Genomic DNA, 18614 nt, shown 5'->3' with positions numbered 1-18614 from the left:
CCCCCTCCCTTGTCAGCCCAAAGAGCAATCAGGGTTCCCTGACCTGTGGGAAGTCCAAGGACCACCCACCTCCATCCAGGTCTAGTAAGGTGAGCATCCAAACTGCCTAGGCTCCCACAAAGCCAGTACGTGCAGTAGGATCAAAAACCCATTGCCATTGATCTTGGGTTCTCAGTAGTCCTCATTGTCTGCTATGTTCAGCGAGTCCGGTTTTATCCCATGCTTTTTCAGACCCAGGCCAGCTGGCCTTGGTGAGTTCCCGATAGAACATCCCCATGTTCTCATTATGTGGCTCAAATCTCAAGATGAATCAGTTTGATCAGAAACGTCCAAATTCAAACTATAGTATATAGGATAAAGGTAGATTAAGGAAAGCTCTCTAATTGTTTAACATTTTTTCCTAAGGATAAAACAGAAGAGGGATTTAAGTTTTGTTCTAATCGTTGATGAAAGCGCATCATAACATGAGAGATAAAATAGTCTAAGTTAGAGTTGAATAGTTGTATGATTTTTCATATCCAGAATGATATGAATTAGCTCTGTGGTTTTTAAGGTATAACCAAAAGACCTTTAAAAATAAGACTGTCTTCTATTCTTAAAGTAGAAACAAACCAGGTTCCAGAATTTGATAGAGCTCATCTGCTTGAAGAGTCTTTAATATATCATGCAGGTTCCATAAAAAGTGATAGCTGTCTGAGTTTGAGTTTCATGGGACGCAGAAGCCTGCGGCAAAGAAACGAGTGGGACTAGGAAGGAAAAACTGGGAACAAGGGTGTGGGAGGAGCACTGGGAAAGGGCAGGAAGCGAAGAAACATCATCATGGTGAGCATTCGCTCAGCCACAGCTCTTGGAGAGCTCTTTACACACAGACACTATGCCCCCTACCATCTCTCTGAGTAACAAGAGTCCAGAGAAACTGTCCACAACAACAATTACTTCTAGGTAGAGCTTTTTCCCTTTGAAATTTAGGAAATAGTCACATGCTTAGATACAGTCAATTTATGGTAGAAAGATTTGACTACCAGAAGTTTCCAAGGCTAGTTTTTTTCACTGTGGTGGTTTCCTGATGAAATAATGAGTTGAGAGTTAAGAACTATGTGGCTATCGTATTCAAGAGACTCTTGGTCAGCATGGAAGACAATGTCTTTATCCAGGATCTGGCAGAAGCGAAGATGGTGGGCACCTGCAGGAACTTGGATATAATAAGGAGAGAGACAAATTAATCAGGGCACAGTGCATTGGAAAAAATCTTTGTCAGAGTTATTCATACAAGCTAAAGCAATGAGATACAGATTTAAAAACATAAAGATTGTCTGTGTGAAAATTGGCTCATGCAATTGTATAGAGTAGAAGACCCACTATCTGTCATCTGCAAGACGGAGAAACAGAAAGGCCATGTCCAAAAATTAGAGGGAGGATGATCTATTGGTGTAAGTCCTGGATCTAAAGTTCAGAACCAGGAGCGCCAATGTATCAGTGCAGGAGAATATCCTCAGTCATAGGACAGGGAATAGAAGAGAAGCCTCTCTGTTTTCTGCTCCTGCCTTCGAACATTTGTATGATCCATGACATTGCTAAGGGTGGATCTACTTTAACACAGAGAGTTAAATTCTACTCTGCTGTAGAAGCACCTTCATGAATACATCCAGAAGCAGTATTTACCAGTCATCTGGGCATCTAACACAAAGAACCCACCCATGGGGTAATTTTCAGAAAATTACACACAGAAGCAGTGAATGGGGATAAAAATTTTAAAGAAATTTAAACGAGAAATGTTTAGAATTTTGAAATTTTTCTTAGTGATATGTACCACTTCATTTACTTATTTATTTTTATTGAAAAAAATTTCCACCTCCTCCCATTCTCCCATTTCCCTCCCCCTCCCCCTACGCCTCTCCCCTTCTCCTCACTCCTCTCCCTCTCCCTCTCCAGTGTGAAGAGCAGTCAGGGTTCCCTGCCCTGTGGAAAGTCCAGGGTCCTCCCCCCTCCATCTTTTTTTAGTGGTGATATGTACCTTAGGATTTACCCTTCTTCCATTGTGGTATTTTTCAAGGCTTCCCATGTCAAACCACTATTACTGGACTACACGACCCTTTCTTTATGTGTGTTACACATCAAATGTATGCACACATAGAGCCTTACCAATATGGAAGCAGTTCTCTCTAAATGGAGTGCTAGGTACCTCAAGCCACTTGGATTTAATTTTACAATATATGTCAACAGTGTCTCAAGTTCTCCTAGGTTCTGAGATGTTCATTTAATCATCTTGAAGTTGATAATAGTTTACAATCAGCATGGTAGTCCAGGGCAACTGTTATATCAACATATAACAATTCTATCAACATAGTATTCTGTGTTGAGAGGAGCGGCGGGCTGTGTTCCCACCTGGCTCCTGTACAGCTAGCTTTACACCCAAAATAATAACACACAAATTGTATTCTTTTAAACACTGCTTGGACCATTAGTTCTAGCTTCTTATTGGCTAATTCTCTCATCTTGATTAACCCATTTCTATTAATTTGTGTAGCACCATGAGGTGGTGGCTTACCAGGAAAGATTCTAGCCTATATCCGTCTTTGGTCAGAGAATCATGGCGACTGTCTTACTTCCCTTCTTCCCAGCATTATGTTCTGTTTACTCTGCCCACCTAATTTTCTGCCCTATCAAAAGGCCAAGGCAGTCTGTTTATTAACCAATGAAAGTAACATATAGACAAAAGGCCCACTTACATCAATTCTGGGTGATGATGATTATTGTTTTTTCAAGAATAAATTCCTCCTTCAAATGTTTCAGCATTTGAAGTAAAAATGAGAGCCTTTTACTGTTATAGATACTGAGGCTCAGATTAGTTTTGTGGCTGCTATAAGGTCATTTGGTTTTTTATGTCTCCACTGTGCGGGCACTTTAAGGCTTAATTTCCATCTTGAGCTTTAGTCCTATTCCTTCTACCTAGTGCATAAAGCTGTAGTATCCTAATATTTACATACTTTAAATACTGCTTATAAATTGGCATTCTATAGCAAATACAATATGCTTTTGACATACGCTAACTATCTAACATCAAATATTTAAATAACTTATTTAAAGTGTTTTCTCTGTAATTATATTCAGTGTATCATATGTATGCTTGTGACCTCAGAAATACTGATATAAATTTCAAATATTGTTATCATCACCATTATCATATATGTCTTTCTGGACAAATGCAGGAAAAGCAGAAGAATTATAAGTCAGCCCTCACTCTGGTGAACTAACAATCTAGCAATGGATGCAATTCTAATTCCCAAATAAAAGTACAAATAGTATGGAATTGAATATATGGTTCTATGGTGATGATGAGACCTGGGTTGTTTCATACTTGTAACAATCCTTCTGCCTCAGTCCCCTGATTACTGGCCTTAGAGGCAATAGCCACTACTCTCAACAATAGGTCTTTAAACAACCAATTTCATGTCAGTGCTATTGATAAAACAGTCAAAATTATAATTTTTTAAAGACTAATTTTACCAGTTTTCTACATCTTGAAAAAGAAATACTTCTCATGCCAAAAATTTTCATTGTTTCAAGCTCTTATAAGGCTAAGCTGCAGCTGGACTAATAGATTTTTTTTTGCTGACATGTTTACTTGACTGACACATAAATTATGATTATTCAAACTTTGGTAGAAGGTAGATATTTCCTTAAAAACTGAATGGGCTAAGCTTGTCACTCTGAGGAAAATAACCAGCAGTATTTGTTTCCAATGGTTAAACTGTAGCTTTCAGGCAGAAAAATAAGTTTTTGGAAGACTTATGCCATCACCATGAGTTTGATAACTTTCTATTTGTTCATTTTCTGATTAGTTTAATAGTGATATTAAGAAATGTAATATTTGGGGCATGGTACAATGAAATATGTCAGTAAGAAGGCTTCTGTTGCCTAGTGAATGAGTATTTGCTACTTGATAAATGTATGATGTTATGAAATTATTGTGAATACATAGATGCCAAATTGAAAAACACATTCAAAGTGCGAACTGACCAATAGCTGTTGACACAGTAGCATATGGAAAGGTCACCTGTATTGTTTTGGGTTCTTCATCACATCTAACCTTTAAGAACTACCACAGTCAAATAACTTGGTAACATAAAAATATAATTATCAGGAAAGGTTATTAAAATACCTTTTCATTTTTCAATCTTATTATTTGTGTAAAGCTTAGTTTTTATAATAGCTTTAACTAAAATAAACATATACATTAGCTTCAGAAGAAAATAAAAAAGACCAATTATCTTTTATTAAAGTAGGAGTGAAAGAACATTACAAAAATGAAACAAAACTGGCCACAACTTGATAATGCTTTATTTTTAAAGTTAGTTTTATAACATGTGACTTTGGAATATGCAATGGTTTTCTATAATTTATAAATGAATTTATAAGTGAATATTCTATATAAATATCAAGAGGAGTAACCCTTTTACATAAAAGCTCTCATGTATACATAAACATCTGTAAGCAGGTGAAGGACTTGAGGACCTAGAGATTATTGGCTGACAATTTAGCACATTTACTCTGACCTTTTTATAAAAGAGAATTCTGGCTTAAATCTATATGAGAGTTTGTGGCTAGTTTTATTGTAACTTGTTATGTTGGGTTTGGTGGATACCCCTGGGAGACCTTGGAGGAGAAGGGGACCTGGAGGTGGGGCGACTGAGAAGAGTAGAGGGAGGGGACACTGTCGTCAGGATGTAATGTATGAGTAAATTATATTAAAGAACAATGGATTAAATTATTCTTTAAGTCCCCTCGGGGACCAAGCACTTTCTCAGTCCTTCACTTCTGCAGACGTTCCTCTGTCTTCTTCCTCAGAAATTACTATTCATTTCACAAGCCAGTTATTTGTGGGTACTACAGCACACACACCCCAGCCTGCAATATTACTCACACCTTAGACTTGTGCCATTTGCCTTGCTGCCAAAACCCTGCTGCTCGCTTAATAAATGATGCAATGAAATATTAGTTCAAAGAATGAACGACTAAACCCTTCAAAATGATTTCAAGTCTGAAAAGATAAACAGTGTGATTAAAAACAATTTTGATGTACCAACAGAAAAATGAATGTATCAGACAAATTCACTTTGTCCTGCTTTATAACAGAAATCAAGGAACATTTAAAAGTTTGACAAAAGGGTGCTGGAGAGTTGGTTCAGTGGTTCTGAAGACTAGTTGTTCTTGCAGAAGACTGAGGTTCAGTTCCCAGGACTAATATGGAAGCTTAAAACTGTATGACTCTAATTCCAAGGAATTCAACACATTCTTCAGGACTGTGTGTGCCTTCATTCATGTGCACAGATACACATACAAACTAATTGATAGAATCTTAAGTTTGACAAAAGCATCAAGTAGTAGTGCCTTGCAAATGCTATTTTACTCAGTTTTCTAAGATGTGTTTTATTTATTATTTTAATGCCACTTACATTTTACAAAGACTAACTTTAATACCTTAACCTTTCAATAACTTTAATGGTTAATGAAAATTATTATGCCGAAGTTTTTAACATCAATTAAAAACATTATGATAGTGTTAAAATAAAGAATAAATTTAATGAGATTCTTTTAATTTTGTTTGAATAGGCCCATTAAAGCTACATGAGCTCCATTGCTTCAAAAGTTGGCTGAGATGTGTAAACTTTGGGAACTGGGAAATAATTTTAGCAATCACTTTAAAATTGCAGTACGATGTTTATTTGTGAGTTAAAATAAGTAGTTTTATTTCAAATACAAAAATGAGTGGACTATAGTGCAAATGTTCTAACTGTCCTTGACTGACTGGCTTATCTGCGCAGAAGAAACATTTTGACCACAGGAATGAAAAACATTACTTTTCATTATTCATACTTAATGATATTGAATGCATGCTAAAAATTGTACAGACTTGTTGGAGTGTTTGCATCCCTGGATATCACTCCATTCCAGCTCTTTCGCTTAGCCATAATAAAAGTCTATTAGCATACTGTGTGGGTTCAGTTTGCACAGCTGTCCTTGCCAAGGGCTTCCCTGCAGTTGCTCCATCATTGGGGTAACCAGCTGTTACTTATTTAAAGCTTCCATCATTTTGTATGACAGAGTAACTTAATTATGCCCTGCTTTAGAGATGTTAAATGAAATTATCTTCAAAACAAGTGCACTTCATTTAATATTTTTCTCCATCAAGTACTTGAACTGTGACATTTACGTCATGAGCACTAAGTAACTAAATGCTTTATAAATTGAGGCTTTCCGATGGGGCAGTTATTGTTGAAGCAGAGTACTATCCTCAAATACCTGTAATAAACACTGTGATACCTGATCCTCTTGTCTTGGCTATAAGGATTTTGAGGAAATGAATATTTGATAAAATTATTTAATAAGTTGTAATATGCAACATCTCCCCAATTTATGAATAGTATTTTCCGGAATCTAGATATTCCAGTTGTTTTCATGAGTATAGCAGTATATCATAAAATCTGTTAATAGATTTGACAAACAATGAAATGGAAAGGAGGAAGGGAAATAAGAGGGATAGAAAGGAAAGCAGGAATAAATAAAGGAAGAAACAAAATAATTATAAAGTGGATACTAGAGAAATGTTTTGGTTCATGGCAACTTAGTTTTGTACACACACACACACACACACACACACACACACACACACACACACATCCTGGATTACATGTTGATATCTTACAATAGATGTTGTGTCAGAAAAGCTTGAAAATCAAAGCTAACACTGAATTCATGTAAGCATTTTGTGGATGGTCAACATTTTCGTCACTGAACATGATGTTGCATGGGAACATATTATATATGGCCTTTAGTAAATAAATTGAGGAACTTTCTATCCCCAATGTGATGAGAGTTTGCCATGAAAGTTGCTGCATTTTTTTTTCAAAAACTTTGTGTCTGTTAGGAGGCTCATTGGATTTTTATCCTTCACCCTATTATTTTATCATGTCACATTTGTTTATGTGGAACTATCCTTGCATCAGATATAATTCCTACTCGAGAGTGCCAGATTCTCTTAATGTAATGTTGAATTCCTTTCTAGCAACTTTATGACAGGTGATCAGCCTTTATCTACAGGGCTATTGGGAAAAAAAGCTGTAGTGGTTCGCTGGGTGTCTCTAAAAAAAAAAATTGCATCCAACCTTGACAAGTCTCTATGATGTGGGAAAGTCATCTGTCTATCTGTTGCTTTCATTGGTTAATTAATAAAGAAACTGCTTGGCCTGATAGGTCGGAACATAGGTGGGTGGAGTAGATAGAACAGAATGCTGGGAAGAAGGAAAGTGAGGGCAGACCTCATGGAGCCAGCCACCAGGTCAGTCATGCTGAATCTTTCCGGGTAAGCCACCACCTTGTGGTGCTATACAGATTACTAAAAATGGGTTAAGCAAGATGTGAGAGTTAGCCAGTAAGAGGCTAGAGCTAGTGGGCCAGGCAGTGTTTAAAAGAATACAATTTCAGCTCCACTGTCTCAATGGGTGGGTGCACCCCTCGTGGTCCCGACTTCTTTGCTCATGTTCTCCCTCCTTCTGCTCCTCCTTGGGACCTTGGGAGCTCTATCCAGTGTTCCAGTGTGGGTCTCTGTCTCTATCTCCATCCATCGCCAGATGAAAGTTCTAGGATGATATGCATGATATTCGTCAGTATTGCTCTAGGATAGGGTCCTTTCAGGTTCCCTATCCTCAGCTGCCCAAGGAACTAACTGGGGGCCTCAGCTTGGGCACCTGGGAGCCCCTCTAGGGTCCAAGTCTCCTGCCCATCCTAAAGTGGGTCCTTTAACTAAGAAATGGGGTTCCGTGCTCCCCTATCCAACCTTCCTTTATCCCGATCCTCCTGTTTCCCCAAGTCCCCCCTCCTTTCCTTCTACCTTTTCTCTCCCCATCTCCCCTTACCCCCATCCCACCCCACCCCCAACATCCCACTTTTCTCCCCGGGAATTTTGTCTACTTCCCTTATCCAAGAGGATAACTATATGTTTTTTCCTTGGGTTCACCTTCTTACTTAGCTTCTTTAGATTTGCCTATTGTAGACTCCGTGACCCCTATTTATGGCTAGAAACCAATTATGAGTGAGTACATCCCATGTTCATCTTTTTGGGTCTGGGATACCTCACTCAGGATAGTGTTTTCTATTTCCATCCATTTGCATGCAAAATTCGAGAAGTCATTGTTTTTTACCGCAGCGTAGTACTCTAATGTGTATATATTCCATACTTTCTTCTACTGGGAGCTCACCAAGGCCAGCTGGACTGTTACCAAAAAAAGCATGGGATAAAACTGGACTCTCTGAACATGACGAACAATGAGGGCTGATGAGACGCCAAGGACAATGGCAGGCGGTTTTGATCCAACGCAATGTACTGGCTTGGTGGGAGCCTAGCCAGTTTGGATGTTCACCTTCTTAGATATGGACGGAGGGGGGAGGACCTAGGACTTACCACAGGGCAGGGAACCCTGACTGCTCTTTGGACTGGAGAGGGAGGGGGAGAAAAGTGGGGGGAAAGGGAGAGGGGTGGGAGGAGGGGGAGAAGAATGAGAGGAGGGGGAGGGAAATGGGAGGCTGGGAGGAGGTGGAAATTTGTTTTTTTTTTCTTTCTTTTCTTTATTCTCCTTTTATCAATAAAAAAATGAAGTCAAAAAAAAAGTAAAAGAATACAATTTGTGTGTTGTTATTTCTGGGGCTAAGCAAGCCAGGAGGCCGGGAGCTAGGCGGCAGAAATGCAGCCCAATGCAGCCCGCCACTACATCTCTAGCCTGCTTTAACCTCTTCTTTCAGCCTGGAAAAAGGGTCACCTAAGGAAAGATATGAATGTGTGTGTGTGTGTGTGTGTGTGTGTGTGTGTGTGTGTGTGTGTGTGTTTATATACTTATCTATTAATCTGTATTTATTGAGATAGATAAACATCTAGATTGATATACATCTAGATAGATGTATAGATAGATGGACAGACAGATATGAATGAGTTCAATAAGAAAAAAGAGAGAAGTGAGTGCATTTATCATGTGTGGACAAAAATCTCACTGAATTTTGTAAAATTATAAAAATTATTTTTAATGGTTTTGCCTTATGAGGTCATGATAGATTGTTGATAAAACAACATATGGGATCTTATTTGTATGTGATGAAAATAATGTGGAAAAAATGGAGGAGACGAGAACATTGGTGAGAGTAGTTAACATATTTAAGGTGTTTTCTTTTAACAGGTCAAGAGTATGAGGTGTTGTGTATAGGTGGGGTGTTGGCCTGAGATCTTAGCAAAGCTAAGACTGGAATAATTATCACAAAAGACGGAAGGTGCCTGGAAGTAGCATAAAATCTGTGACTCTACAATTATCTCTTCTTTTTTCCTGGTGAAATAGGAATTATTTATCAGAAAAATGTATGGAGAAAAGTGTGCACTGTGGTTTTAATTAAAGAGATGCCAATTATTCATATATACTCAAAAAGGAGGAGAGTGAATTGACAGGCCAATGTAATCATATGGTAGATTGCCTGAGGCTAAGTGGGACTTACCATTAACAGCTGAAAATTATCTTAGAACAAAGTAGAACTTTAACTTTCTGGCATGTACAGTCACAGAAGCAGCAGTTGAGTTCTATGTAAATTAGGTTGACATTCTGTATTCTAGACATAGACAACGATAAGACAGAGCTAAGCAATGTGAGGAAGTCTCAAAGTCAAGCTTGGAATGATTGATGGTGAAGTCTAAGACTGATAAAGAAAAATTAGAGAATTTAGGGGAGACTCCTGTATTGGTTTATTGGACGATATTGCATAGTTCAAAGATAATGGAAAGGATAGGTTTGAAAGGCAGATAGGCAATAAGATCTAAGAATGCTTAAAGTTGAGACATTTGTGATTATTCACTCGTTATTAAAAAATAGTGAGATGAATGGTCTGACTAGTCCAAATGAGAAATGAAACCATTTCAATGCTCAGGGATTGGATCCATCTTTTAGGAAGATGTTGATGTTAGTAAAAATAATGGAGAGAGAGCTAGGCAACTGCTAAAACTTTCAATATTATATAATGCTTTGCTGTCTTTTCCCTTGTTTTTTTATATTTATTTATTTATTATGTATACAATATTCTGTCTGTGTGTATGCCTGCAGGCCAGAAGAGTGCATCAGACCTCATTAGAGATGTCTGTGAGCCACCATGTGGTTGCCAGGAATTGAACTTTGGAAGAGTAGGCAATGCTCTTAACTGCTGAGCCATCTCTCCAGTCCCTCCCTTGTATTTTTGTTCTTGTTAATTGAAACAATTTCTTTTTTACATTAGTTTGTGTCTCTTGGATTGTAGATAAGTAAAAAAAAGGAGAACAGAGAACAACCTAAAAGAGTCAAATCTCTCTTTTGGTCATATGTGTCCCAGGGATTGAACTTAGATCATCAGGCTTGATGACAAGCACTTTGCCTAGTTAGCCATCTAACCAGCCCATATTTAGATTCTTCCTTTGACTAAGGTTGTAGAGCACCTAATTTACTTTGCCTGGTTTACTCAACTCAACTCTCTCTGCTTTTATGCATATTAATAACAATAGGGTTTCCTTCTTTTGTGGGATAATGGTATTACTTTCAGTACATGACATTTTCTTCACCTGTTTATCTATTGATGGGTGCTCACATTCATTTCTCATTGTGTCTATTGTGAGTAAATTATAATACTTATTATAGTTTCAGATCTATTGACTGGTTCAGAGAAAATGTGCATACTATGGTACCAAAGTAGATACCTTTGTTGTCCAAGTTGGATTCTTTTCTGTTACTGGAAGTGGACCTAACATTGGTATACTTGTTTATTTCTCTGAAGAGTTGGAACAAATACAGTCCTCCCTCAAAGAGTTGTGTGTGAATTTATACATAAAGTGTAGCAACATATAAAGTAGTGAAAGGGTCTGTTTTACAACCAGCAATGAAAAAATAGTTGATCATAATGTTTTTTTTTTATGAACTCTCCCTCTGGCATGCTGCATCTTGTTGGTTTCCTTGTTCTTATTTTTGTTGTTTTGTTCATTTCAAGATAGGGTTTCTCCATGTAACAATCCTAGCTGTCCTGGAACTAGCTCTTGTAGATCAGATTGGCCTCAAACTCACAGAGATCTGCCTGCCTCTGCCTCCCAAATGTGGGGATTAAAGGTATGCACTACCACTGCCCAACTTTGCTGTGGGACAAATTTGTATTTTAATAAAATACTGATTGGCCAGTAGCCAGGTAGGAAGTAGAGGTGGGGAAACCAGAACAGGAAAGTTCTGGCAAGAGTAAAGAGTCAATCTGCAGCTGTCACCCACATGCAGAAAAAACGAGATGAGAATGCCTCACTGACTAAGGTACCAAGCTATGTGGTATAGACAATAATGGGCTAATTTAACATACAAGAATTAGTTAATAGGAAGCCTGAGCTAATAGACCAAACAGCTTATGATTAATATAGACCTCTATGTATTTTTGGGGGACTGAATGGATGCAGGACCAGGGAGGACAGAAACCTCTGTCAACAAACAGTGCAAACATCGACAACTGCATCCACACAAAACCTGAGGAATTTTGAGAAGGAATTCTAGACACAAAAAGAACAGTGTTAATCGTGGCTTCTTGGTAGCATTTTCTCAGGTGGGCTCTGTTTGCTAGAGGCAAGTGCACCTCATTTAAGAGAGGTTTTGTGACTCAGCTTTAGCAGCAAAAATCTTAAAGCTCTTTTAAGAGGATCCACCAGCAAACACTTAAAAGGTGTTTATGAATAGCTGACAGCATGCTTCTTGGTAGTTGCAGGGACCTTGAAATGCCATAGAGTTGTGGCAATAAACATAGCTCTGGCTAGTACCTCTGCCAGGTGACTAGACTCTTAAAGCTAAGGAATGGGGGTGGATCCAGTCATCAAAGCCATGGCTTTAACCCTAGCCATATTGTTTAGCAAATTAAAGACTCATGTAGTCAGAAAAAGAGAGATATACAGTAAAGACAGATTCCGATGAAGAAAACTTCTAAATGGTTTACAGTGTGTTTAAAAATATATGTTGACTTGGAAGGGAAAATAAAAAGGATAAAGTCCTTAAAATAAAAAATAAAAAAAGAGAGTAGTTGGGTGTGATGGCACCCACCGTTGATCACAACACTTGGGAGGCAAAGGCAGGCAAATCTCTGTGACTTCAAGGACAACCTGGTCTACAGAGTGAGTCCAAGGATATACAAAAATACACAGAGAAACCTAATCTCAAATAAACAAAAATTTAAAATAAAAATAAAAGAAATAGAGTTTAAAATAAAGCAACAGAGAGTCCGGACACTGTATGTTATTGTGTTGTCTTTAAATTGTTGATAGTTGAGGAAGGTACAAAAGCTGCTAAAAGATATTCTATTATAAATGCTGCTGGAATAATTCAACACACACACACACAAACAATCACACACACACACACACACACACACACACACACATATATATATATATATATATTTGACTTCAAAATTTAAGTCAAAAGATATGTTACTTTGGAGAAGAGGTTTCGCTTTTCTTTTCTCAGGAAATGAGAGGCTGTAGATTCATTCTGGGTTAAGGAAAATCAGGTTTGACCAAGGAAGACCCCCTGAGAAATCTCAAATGTCTGAGTTCTACATCCAGAACAGTTTCAAGGCTGCTGGCTGAGATGATCAAGCCTCAGTGGATACTCCAGTCAGGACTTGACCAAAATTCTAAATTTATTTTAGGTCCCCATAAGATTATCAGAGCCCATAATCAGCAAGAAGTAGCCTGGAAAACAATGCCCACATTAAAAAAATGGATTATGGATGTTTGTCTTTATTTAGACTGTTGATTACAAATTGTTATGGATAATTGTCAGGAGAAGAGCTAAACATAGGAGATTCAATTCAGGATTCTTGTTTTGAAGAGAAAAAGTCAGGGGAAGTGATGTGGGACAATGGTTTGTACCCTGTCGCTTTTATTTTAATAAAATGCTGATTGGCCAGTAGTCAGGCAGGAAATATAAGTGAGGTGACCAGGCAGGAAGTAGAGGTGGGGCAACCAGAACAGGAGGAAAATTCTGGGAAGAGGAAAGAGTCAGTCTACAGCTGTCACCTAGATGCAGAGGAAGCAAGATGAGAATGCTTCGCTGAATGAGGTACCAAGCCACATGGGTAATATAGACAAGAGAAATGGGCTAATTTAAGATATAAAAATTAGTTAATAAGAAGTCTGAGCTAATAGGCCAACTATTTTATGATTAATATAAACCTCTCCTTGATTTGGGGGGTCTGAATGGTTGTGGGACCAGGGAAAACAAAAACCACTGTCAACACAGCTTGCATCTTGCATTTTTATTTTATCTGTAAATCAAAATACTGTCTTTCACTACACTGGTTGGATTTTTATGATTCCTACCTTGATCATGTCCTAGGCCAGACGAAGGGGTCATTACCTCTAATTACTCTCTTGGCCTGGCTGTGTCTATAACTCCCTTTTATTCCCCTGATCAACATTTAGTAAAATCTGGGAATTGCAAAAGGCAAATATTTGACAGAAAAGCTAAATGCAGAAATTCTTGAGAGAAGGTATTGATACTGAATACTTTTAGCACCCAACAGTTCTGTGCTATTTCAGTACTTCCAAACACTATTTTATTCAGAATTCACAGCTAATCATGTAAGTTCATCAGGTCAGGAATAATCTTCTCTGTTTTATATATATACTCACAGGAGGTAATTTATTGCCCCAGAGTTACCATAGCCAAGGGTGCTAAAGTTTAAGTGTTTAATGTTGGTCTACTATGTAGAATGGCTCTAAATGGATTGCATGTTAGTCTCCAGAACATCTCCAGACTTCATTTATATGTACTGTTCTAACAAACACCCCTCAAATAAGTGGCTTACAGACTCACCAGCATTGCTGGCTGCTTCTGGTGGATATCTGGCATCTGGAATAAACCATCTCCTGCCAGAAGATGACCAAGTGTTCAGTGATACCCAAAACTTCTGGTCATGTGCTACTTTTGCTAACACTCATTTTCTAAACATATCACAATGAACTCTGACGTGAAGGGGGAAGAAAAACAAGTTCTTCCAAATGGAAAAAGCAGAAAATCTAATGGTCTGATGCATGATCATGTTATAGAGAATCGGACTACACCATTAAAGGTTATAGCATTGTGTATGTCAGGGATGAATTCAACAATAGGATGTGAAAGGACTTTGCAGTAAATATGCAAAGAAAAAAAATCAATGCTAAAAACAAAAATGTGAAAATTTAGAACTTGGGGAAAATTTACAAGGGGATATTTACAAGGGACAATTTTAGTTTATTTTTTAGATATTCAGAAATTGGAAGTTTTCTAGAGGCAAAGAAGTTCTCTAGATGCAATGTCACATATGACCAATCTATGGGAATGAGCTCAGAGTGAAAGACATAAAGCAGGTGTAAGCACAGAGCTTTGTTGTTGACAAAACTGCTTCTTTCTGGAGGTGCCTAGTGATACAAACTTGTTTTTTTCTATAAACTCCTTCTGGTCCTGTAGCCTACTTAAGACATGTAAAATGGTCTTCTTAGAAAATTTAAAGAAAAATATAGTTTAGTACCCTCTACAATCAGCAACTGAGGTCACTGAACCTAGGAATGGATTTAATGGCTTGCGGTTATGTTTGATAGACAAGACACTTTGTTAGAACATGATAATGATGTGAGCAAGGTTGATCGCCTTAGTCCATATGAGGATGTTATAACTTCATTTTTTCTGTCACAGCATTAGAAATCATTCTTCATCCTGATCAGTCACCCCCCATTAGTCAGAGGGGCTGACTAACCATTTGTCTGATGAATATAGAGAAGCAATTTAAGATGCATGCTCTGAATATATAATGTATCCTCTCTCAGGCTTGAGTGATGGCTCAGAGATTAAGAGCACTGGTTGCTCTCCTGAGGTCCTGAGTTCAATTCCCAGCAACCACATGGTGAATCACAACCATCTATAAAGAGATCTGATGCCCTCTACTGGCCTGCAGGCTTATATGCAGGCAGAACACTTTGCATAATAAATAAATAAAACTTTAAGATACATATATATTTTCTCTCACTGAGTAGTCTAAGATAGTGTCAGGGTAAGTGGTAACTCCATGTGGCTACTAAGGAGCTTCTATTGTTTCTATCTCATTGTTACAAATGGAGAGGCAGCAAAATTGTAAGAATTTACACAGAAAGTTCACATACTCTTGGTTTCTTACAATAAATGCTACAGTAAATTTTATGACATTTATCATGTTTTACATTGTATTAGCTGAGAAATTAGTCCAAATTTGCACACCTCATCTAGTGAGACTATTTCATGAGTAACCATGCATTCATCAGAATCAGTTCTAGACATTGGAATGTGTCTGCACGTTGGACTTTCTCTGCCATAATCCTTTTTCCTGTTAAAATGCCTATCTTTGCTTGTTGTTTTTCCTACATAAGTTATTATACTTTAAATATTTCTTGATGAGTATAACAAAATGGGGAAAGGTATACGGTTTAAAACAACTCTTTCCATAATATTAAAATAAAGAATAGTCATTGTTTTCACTGTGGCAATTCAAAATTTCATTTGGCCTCAATTTGTCTGAAAACCAAAACATTGGTGTTTCAAATATCTAGAACTTACTCTGTCATTTTTACCAATAGAATAACTTATGTGTGTACTTCTTTACCCTATACCTAAGACCACAGTTTGGCTAAGGGCTATATAGATGGCATGCTATTTTCTGATCAGATTGCCCTCTAAATTTTTCTTGTAAATTAACTTGTGAAATTAGAGTTATTTTGTATACAAATATCAAATCATATCAAATTATCATATCAAATATGATAACTCTCTTTATACAAATCACAAATTTTATTAGGCTAGCTATTTAGCTGAAATACAGAAATGAAATTCACAGAAATGAAAACTTGACTAAATATTCTTTTGATGTTAGTAAATACTACAAAAAAATACAATGAACAAACAGATCCTTTAAATATAAGGTAACTAAAATTTTGAAACTATCATGTATAGAATAGTTATTAGTTATAATGGTGGCATGTACGTTACTTGGTAATAGCTAGTTTTATTTGTTTATTATTTAGGAAAACATGAATAACATTCAATATTTGCATTTTCCTTATTAGAAAAGCACACATCCTACTAGAGTGAAAAGTAGTCACACTTAGCCCCAACTTTCAAATACTTGTAAAAATTTCCAATATTTTTATTAGAAAATATCTGTGTCTGAATTTCCATTAGTTCCTGTACAGTGGTGGATTCTTTGTCAATCATTTTGATGAGAAAAAAGTATTGCCCACCAGCCGGGCGGTGGTGGCGCACGCCTTTAATTCCAGCACTTGGGAGGCAGAAGCAGGCGGATCTCTGTGAGTTCGAGGGCAGCCTGGTCTACAAGAGCTAGTTCCGGGACAGGCACCAAAGCTACAGAGAAACCCTGTCTCGAAAAACCAAGAATAAATAAATAAATGTATTGCCCACCCCCTTTGTGCATTACCTTCTCATTCCTGGAATACAAATCATGGAAGACTCTCAGCATAATAGTTTATTTTTTGAGTGGGAAAATTTAATAAAGATGATCAAAGATAGGCTTAGACACGTATGATAAGAGAAATAGAGGTACTCAAATAGAGCAAGACACAACCCGGGACGTAAGTATAGACTTTTAAAGGAAAATAATACACATACAAATGTGGGTATGGACTCTTCATTGAACCACCTGTAGCATTTTATATTTCTTTTAAGGGGAGAATAGACTGGCTTAAAGGAAAATATTATAAAATAAATACTGCTTCACCTCAAACAGCATACTGATGTAAGCATGTTGTATAGAATTTATTTACGAAAATGAACAGTGTTGAAGGTGTAGACTTTGGTGAGACAGGGTCTTAAGATGAGCTAAAGAACAGCATCCCTGGAAACAAAGAGCTCTGTTAGTGACAACCTATGGCTCTTATGCTCTCAGACACAGAATTAGTACATCTTTTAAAGTTGAAAGCATATGGTGACCAGAATCAGAACTCAACCACAAAAGAATAAAACCAAGAGATAACAGGGATAAGGCCTAAGGAATATTTATAATTAAGATTATGATGGTTTAAATGTCAGGTTATTGGGACCAATTTCAACATAGGGGAGTATAGAAGACCCAATTCTATCACCTTTCTTGATGGATACTAAGAAGAGGTAATACAGCCACTTTGAAAGTTATAGAGGAAGCATTCATGAGCACAAGATTTCTACAAGTCCACTAAGTGGGGACAGAGAGAAGACGCTGGGGATATCAGCTGGTTCTTTGTGGAGTAGGAGTTTCTAAACAGATCTACAGTGAGCAAAGAGAAAAGAGTCAAGTGGGGTTTGAGAAAATCTAGTATATTTTGTCAATGTCTTCACAAACATCAATGCAATTTGTGAGCGCTTTGATGATTGGAGGAGTAAACTACAGTGTTACTCTAGACCCAACATGGATCTAGAGAAAGGGAACATTTAATTGGATTGCCAATGGGTCATGCCATTTAAGCCTTGAACAGCATATTGAGAAGCCTGTGTTGAATGAAAGAATGACATGCTGCCAAGATACAGATGAAACCAACTAGATGCTATGAAAAGGAGAGAAATATTAAGAAGGTAGTTGATATTACTTTCCCAGATTTCAAAGCTTGAGAGTTGTGATTACTTCATAGTCTTTAGAATAGTCTTTGAAAATATCTTGATTCATGGGTCACAAGCCTTATAATTGGAATGTCTTTAAGAATAATTTGAATAAAACGGTCCTGATATCTGGCTGAACTCTTGTGGGAAACTCTCAGCAGAATTCTACACTGAAAAGTACAGAAAGCTCTTGTTTCCTTTTCTTACATATGGCTACTTTGTGTTACTATGAGAATCTTGACATCTGTCTAGGTGTTTCAAGAGTACACTTTATTGCTAAAGTTAGACAAGAGGTTACAGCCTTCAGACTGTATTATGACTAAACCCTCTTTCACAACATGGAGCATATAGTATATTGTACAAGGGTATATAACATTTAGGTGTTCCTTGTAACCTGAACAGTAGAAAATTTATTCTGTACCTCTCACTTGTTGGGACATGGTACCCACAACATTTTAGGTGTGATCCCTGGGTATTCTTTTTACCCACTTGAAATAGTTTTGTCTTGTCTTGAAACAAGATGGCAATGCATTAATGTTTGCAATTCCAACATGAAAGTCCTAGCGCCATTTTTTTTGGAAGAGTATACAATATATCTTTTCCTCTGATACAAAGGTGTGTTTTCACTGTGGCAAGGTGTGATGACTCAAGGAAGTCACCATATATTTGGTTGAAATTTTTATTCTGAATTTTTTCCCCAGAAATCTATCCAGGCAGTGTTTGCTGTTAGTATCTAGCTCAACATCAGACAGTTACACACAGTCTAAAGCTGTAGGTCTGAGAGTTTCCTCTTCAGAAGCCAGGACAGTTTCAATTTCAGATGTTCATCTGTATGTTCTGGAGGCTCTGTTCTTTGAAATAGGGATCTCATACTGTGAGAGATAGTTCTTTATAGAGTGACTTAGAAATGGTCACATTGTTACTCCAGGATGC

The 18614-nt window shown here is 37.4% G+C and overlaps 1 protein-coding gene across 5 annotated transcripts in view; it reads left to right on the top strand.

The window, feature by feature from the left end:
- Positions 1 to 18614, top strand: part of Grm8 (glutamate metabotropic receptor 8) — a 799977-nt gene that overhangs the window by 754238 nt on the left and 27125 nt on the right. The gene's annotated exons all lie outside the window — the stretch shown is intronic.

This window comes from Microtus pennsylvanicus, chromosome 19, assembly GCF_037038515.1.
Source record: "Microtus pennsylvanicus isolate mMicPen1 chromosome 19, mMicPen1.hap1, whole genome shotgun sequence".
Taxonomy (NCBI): Eukaryota; Metazoa; Chordata; class Mammalia; order Rodentia; family Cricetidae; genus Microtus; species Microtus pennsylvanicus.
This window is presented reverse-complemented; position numbering and strand designations above follow the sequence as displayed.